At 53.6% G+C, this 6,368-nt stretch overlaps 1 long non-coding RNA gene across 1 annotated transcript; it reads right to left on the bottom strand.

The window, feature by feature from the left end:
* Positions 1 to 678: 678 nt before the first annotated feature.
* LOC114814643 lies at positions 679 to 5,611 on the bottom strand. The gene is made up of 2 exons (XR_003762403.1): positions 5,557 to 5,611; positions 679 to 1,093 (listed from the first exon to the last, which is right to left on the bottom strand). It is a non-coding gene; the product is annotated as an uncharacterized LOC114814643 (long non-coding RNA).
* Positions 5,612 to 6,368: the final 757 nt, after the last annotated feature.

Genomic DNA, 6,368 nt, shown 5'->3' with positions numbered 1-6,368 from the left:
CCTTCTGACTCCAGGGCCCGTGCTCTATCCACTAGGCCACGCCACTTCTCATGAACTGTTGCTTTTGCTAAGTGCTCACTAATAATAATAATAATAATGTTGGTATTTGTTAAGCGCTTACTATGTGCCAAGCACTGTTCTAAGCGCTGGGGTAGACACAGGGGAATCAGGTTGTCCCACGTGGGGCTCACAGTCTTCATCCCCATTTTACAGATGAGGGAACTGAGGCACCGAGAAGTGAAGTGACTTGCCCACAGTCACCCAGCTGACAAGTGGCAGAGTCGAGGTTCGAACCCATGACCTCTGACTCCAAAGCCCGGGCTCTTTCCAGTGAGCCACGCTGCTTCTCTAAGTGTGCCGGGCACTGTTCTAAGCGCTGGGGTAGACACGAGGTAATCAGGATGGACACGGTCCATGTCCCACGTGGGGCTCACAGTCTTAATCCCCATTTTACAGATGAGGCACAGAGAAGTGAAGTGATTTGCCCAAGGTCACACAGCAGACAAGGGGTGGAGCTGGGATTAGAACCCTGGTCCTTCTGATTTCCACGCCCGTGCGCTACCCACTAGTCCATGCTGCTTCCTCTTCGTCCCCCAATCCTGGTCATGCCTTCTACTCCAGTGCTGGGGTCATTCTCCCATCATAAAGTAGGTCTCAGTAAATCATGGGTCACAATTCCACTGTGTGAACTCTTAAAGTTTATTCTCTTGGAGCTTGCCATTAAATAAAAAGTGATATTTTCTCCATCACCAAGGGCCTTTTTGATTCTTGTTTTGCCATTTTCTTTGGTGCCTCGTTCCATGAGATATCAATAAATTCCGGGGATGATGACGGTGATGATGATGTCAAGTTTCTTTTGGTCTGAAGGGGAAGAGCGTAGGAAGAATTCTCACGATTCAATCCTAATGGATGCAGAGCAGCCTCCTGGGTTCCTACCTCAGTCTTCAGGGGAGAATTACCAGCCGAATATTTCCTCACTCTTCTTGCTTGGGTCATTCACATCCCAGTGTCATGACTCCTACCCAAGGGCAGGAATGTGACGTAGCCCCACTATCTAAAATGTCAGTCCAAAACAAGTGGCCACGAACCTAACCTGTGAGCAAGAGAAAATGCTGTTTTTGAAGGGCTGAAGTCCAGGAAAGCCTTCAAGATGTTATTAAACGGTTATCTTCTACCAGGACAGTGCTCTGCACACAGTAAAGGAGTTCGTTTTCGACAGGGAATTTTGTCCACCGACTCTACGGTCCTGTATTCTCCTAAACATCTAGTCCAGTACTCTGCATAGAGTGAGCTCTCGATAAATACCACGAATGGATAAAACACTTAATACTGATACTGCCGTATCACTACATGTATATCCATCTACGATTGGGATGATCTGAATTTATAACAAACTCCATAATGGCACAAAAATAGAAAATGGGGGGGTAGACTCTAAGGTTACTGTGGGCAGGAAACATATCTACCAACTCTGTTTTATTGTATCCTCCCAAGCACTTAGTACAGTTCTCAACACACAGTTAAGTACTCAAGAAATACAACTGATTAGTGGGGTACCCATGGAAAAGGAAAGTAGAAATGTACTGTTTGTCCGCAAAGATATATAGATGTTTGAGGGAAGGGAAAGGGATCTCCCAGCCTCACAGCACTTATGGACATATCTGTAAATTATATATCTGTATTGATGTGCGTCTCCCCACCTCTACATTGAAAGGTCACTGTAGGCAGGGAACGCGTCGGTGGGACGTTGTATCGTAATCTCCCAAGAGCTTAGAAGAGTGCCCCGCACGCAGTAAGCGCTCAATAAATACGATTGAATGAATGAAAAGGAGGGTGTCCTACAAGACGCTCTCCTCCGAGAAACCTCCTCTGACTAACCTCACCCACCGTTCGCTCTTCCTTCTGTTGCCTATCTATGTTCACTCATTTATTCACTCGTATTTTCTGAGCCCTCACAACGAGCTGACAGTCTAAAGAGGGGGAGACAGACATGAGTACAAATCAATAAAATGACAACTGTGGACATCAGTGCTTCGGGGCTGGGGTCGTACCCCTCAACACCGTGACACTCGGCCCTCCCCGGCCCCACAGCGTTTATGTACATACCCTTCCTCTGTAACTCATTTCGACGCCTGCCTTCCCCACTACACTGTAAACTCCTCTAGGGCAGGGACAGGGTCCCCCGGCAGAGGGGATAGAGCACGGCCCTGGGAGTCGGAGGGTCACGGGTTCTAATCCCGGCTCCCCCAACCTGGCCGCATGCGTGACCCTGGGCAAGTCACTTCATTGTGCCTCCGTTCCCTCCTCCGGGATTAGGATGATCTAAATTTACAACAAACTCCCTAATGGCACAAAAATAGAAAATGGGGTGGGGGGGGGAGGTAGATTCTAAGGCGACGGTGGGCAGGAAACATATCTGTCACTTCATTGTGCCTCAGTTCCCTCATCTGTAAAATGGGGACCAAGATTGTAAACTCCATGTGAGACAGGGACTGGGTCCAACCCAATTTGCTTGTAGTAATAATAATAATAATAAAGATGGTATTTGTTAAGACTTTACCATGTGCCAAGCACTGTTCTACGTGCTGGGGTAGATACGAGGTAATCGGGTTGTCCCACGTGGGGCTCACAGACTTAATCCCCATTTTACGGATGAGGGTGCTGAGGCACAGAGACGGGAAGTGACTTGCCCAAGGTCACACAGCCGATAAGTGGATGAGCCGAGATTAGAGCCCGTGACCCCCGACAACCAAGCCCGGGCTCTTTCCACTAAGCTTGTATCCACCCCAGGGGTTAGTACAGTGTCTGGCACATAGCAAGTGCCTAACAAATGCCATCATTATTATGAAGCAGCGAGGCTTAGTGGGAAGAGCAGAGGCTTGGGAGTCGGAGGTCGTGGGTTCTAATCCCGGCTCCGCCACCTTTCTGCTGTGCGACCTCGGGCAAGCCGCTTTGCTTCTCTGGGCCTCAGTGACCTCATCCGCAAAGTGGGGATTAAAACCGTGAGCCCCACGTGGGACAACCTGATGACCTTGTATAATAAGTACGTCACTTGTTAGGCGCTCACTATGTGCCAAGCACTGTTCTCAGCCCCGGGGGCACATCCAGGGTCATCGGGCTGTCCCTCGTGGGGCTCACCCTTTTCGCCCCCATTTTACAGCTGAGGCCCAGAGAAGGGAAGTGACTTTCCCAGGGTCACCCGGCAGACAAGCGGCGGGGCCGGGAATCGAACTCACGTCCTCTGACTCCCAAGCCCGGACTGTTGCTACCGAGCGACGCTTCTCGCTTGGCACCTACCGAGGGCTTAAGAGATACCATTATCATTATTATTCTTAATATTATTATTAAGGGCGTCGGATGGTCGGGAAGCGGTGGGGCTCAGTGGCCCGAGCCCGGGCTTGGGAGTCGGAGGACGTGGGTTCGAATCTTCGCTCCGCCACTTGGCTGCTGGGTGACCTTGGGCAAGTCACTTCATTCATTCATTGATTCAATAGTATTTAGTGAGAGCTTACTATTCATTCAATAGTATCTATTGAGCGCTTACTATTCATTCAATTGTATTTATTGAGCGCTGACTCTGTGCAGAGCACTGTCCTAAGCGCTTGAAATGGACAATTCGGCAACAGAGACCATCCCCGCTCAAAGCTGGGCTTCACTTCTCCGGGCCTCAGTTCCCCCATCTGCAAAATGGGGAGGGACCCTGCCAGCCCCACGGGGGACGGGCCTGATGACCTTGTATCCACCCCAGCGCTTGGAAGGGCGCTCAGCGCAGAGTCAGAGCTTCACAAATACCATGATTATGATGATTAGGGTCATTTCCCAATCGCGGTAAGGGCTGCCTGGCCGCCTGGGGTTGGAGGAGGACCTTTCCCCCCCTTTCCAGTGGAAAGAGCCTGGGCTTGGGAGTCAGAGGTCATGGGTTTGAATCCCAGCCCTGCCACTTGTCAGCTGTGTGACTGTGGGCAAATCACTTCACTTGTCTGGGCCTCAGTGACCTCATCTGTCAAATGGGGATTAACTGTGAGCCTCACGTGGGACAACCCGATGACCCTGTATCTCCCCCAGCGCTTAGAACAGTGCTCTGCACAAAGTAAGCGCTTACAAATACCAACATTTTTTTCCCTCTGCTCCTCCCCCTCTCCTCCGCACTGTGCTCATTTGTATATATTATTTATGACCCTATTTATTTTGTTAATGAGGTGTCCACCCTCTTGATTCTATTTATCGTGATGAAGTTGTCTTGTTTTTGTCTGTCTCCCCCGATTAGACTGTGAGCCCCTCAATGGGCAGGGATTGTCTCTATCTGTTGCCCAATTGCCCCATTCCGAGCGCTTAGTCCAGTGCTCTGCACCTAGTAAGCGCTCAATAAAGCCTACTGCATGAACGGATGAATCATAATAATAATGTTGGCATTTGTTAAGCGCTTCCTAGGTGCAGAGCACTGTTCTAAGCGTTGGGGGAGATACAGGGTCATCGGGTTGCCCCACGTGAGGCTCACAGTTAATCCCCATCATCATCATAATAATAATGCTGGTATTTGTTAAGTGCTTAGGATGTGCAGAGCACTGCTCTAAGCGCTGGGGGAGATACAAAGTCATCAGGTTGCCCCATGTGAGGCTCATGGTCTTCATCCCCATTTTACAGATGAGGGAACTGAGGCCAATAAAGACTACTGAATGAATGGGTGAATAATAATAATAATAAAGTCGGTATTTGTTAAGCGCTTCCTCTGTGCCGAGCACCGTTCTAAGCGCTGGGGGAGATACAGGGTCATCAGGTGGTCCCACGTGAGGCTCAAAGTTAATCCCCATTATAATAATAATAATAATGTGGGTATTTGTTAAGTGCTTCCTCTGTGCAGAGCGCTGTTCTAAGCGCTGGGGGAGATCCAGGGGCATCAGGTGGTCCCACGGGAGGCTCCCAGTTAATCCCCATTTTATTAATAATAATAATAATAATGTTGGTGTTTGTTAAGTGCTTACTATGTGCCGAGCACTGTTCTAAGCGCTGGAAAGGATACAAGGTGATCAGGGGGTGCCCCGTGGGGCTCCCAGGCTTCATTCCCATTTTCCAGATGGGGGAACTGAGGCCCAGAGAAGCCAAGTGACTGGCCCACGGTGACCCAGCGGACAAGGGGCAGAGGCGGGATTCGAACCCACGACCTCGGACGCCCCAGGCCGGGCTCTTGGTATTTGGTAAGCGCTTACTATGTGCCCAGCGCTGTTCCAAACGCTGGGGTAGACAGAGGGGAATCAGGTTGTCCCACGTGGGGCTCCCCGTCTTCATCCCCATTTTCCAGATGAGGGAACTGAGGCCCAGAGAAGTGAAGTGACTTGCCCACAGTCACACAGCCGACAAGTGGCAGAGCTGGGATTCGAACTCATGAGCCCCGACTCCAAAGCCCGGGCTCTTTCCACTGAGCCACGGGCTCTTGTCACTGAGGGGCGCCGCTTCATTCCCTGAGAGGAGGAGGAGGAAGGAGGCGGGGAGGGCGGGCGGGACGGGAAAGGCCAGGCCGGGCCGGGCCGGGCCGGATCGGGAGAAGTCGCCACTCACCAGGTGCGCACGTCCCCGCCGTCGGCTCCTCTCAGCGCCGCCCGCCCGAGCCGCCACCCCCACCAACGGCCCCACCGCACCGCCATCTTCCCCCCTCCCACCCCCGGCCCCGCCGCCCGCGCGCTCCCCTCCGCCCACGCGCCCCCGAGGCCCCGCCCCCCGGCCGCCCACGTGCTCCTAGCCCCCGCCCCCGCCGCCCGCGTGCCCTCTAGAGGCCCCGCCCCCTGCCGCCCGAGCGCGCCGCCACGAGGCCCCGCCCCCCGGCCGCCCACGTGCTCCTAGCCCCCGCCCCCGCCGCCCGCGTGCCCTCTAGAGGCCCCGCCCCCTGCCGCCCGAGCGCGCCGCCACGAGGCCCCGCCCCCTGTCGGTCACGCGCCCCAGGCCCTGCTCACGTGCCCCCCGAGGTCCCGCCCCCTGTCAGTCACGCTCCCTCGGGGCCCCGCCCCCTGTCAGTCACGTGCCCTCTAGAGGCCCCGCCCCTGCCGCCCACGCGGCCCTCCCCCGTCCCCAGCGGGCCCCGCCCCTCCCCGGCCCCCGCTATCATTCATTCATTCATTCATTCATTCATTCATTCATCCATCCAATCGTATTTTTTGAGCGCTTACTCTGTGCAGAGCACTGCACGAAGCGCTCGGAAGGCACAATTCGGCAACAGAGAGAGACCGGCCCTGCCCACTGACGGGCTTGGCTCTGTGGAATGAGCCCGGGCTTGGGAGTCAGAGGACATGGGTTCGAATCCCTGCTCTGCCCCTTCTCGGCTGTGTGACTGTGGGCAAGTCACTTCACTTCTCTGGGCCTCAGTTCCCTCATCT

This window comes from Ornithorhynchus anatinus, chromosome 10 (assembly GCF_004115215.2).
Source record: "Ornithorhynchus anatinus isolate Pmale09 chromosome 10, mOrnAna1.pri.v4, whole genome shotgun sequence".
NCBI classification, from domain to species: Eukaryota; Metazoa; Chordata; class Mammalia; order Monotremata; family Ornithorhynchidae; genus Ornithorhynchus; species Ornithorhynchus anatinus.
This window is presented reverse-complemented; position numbering and strand designations above follow the sequence as displayed.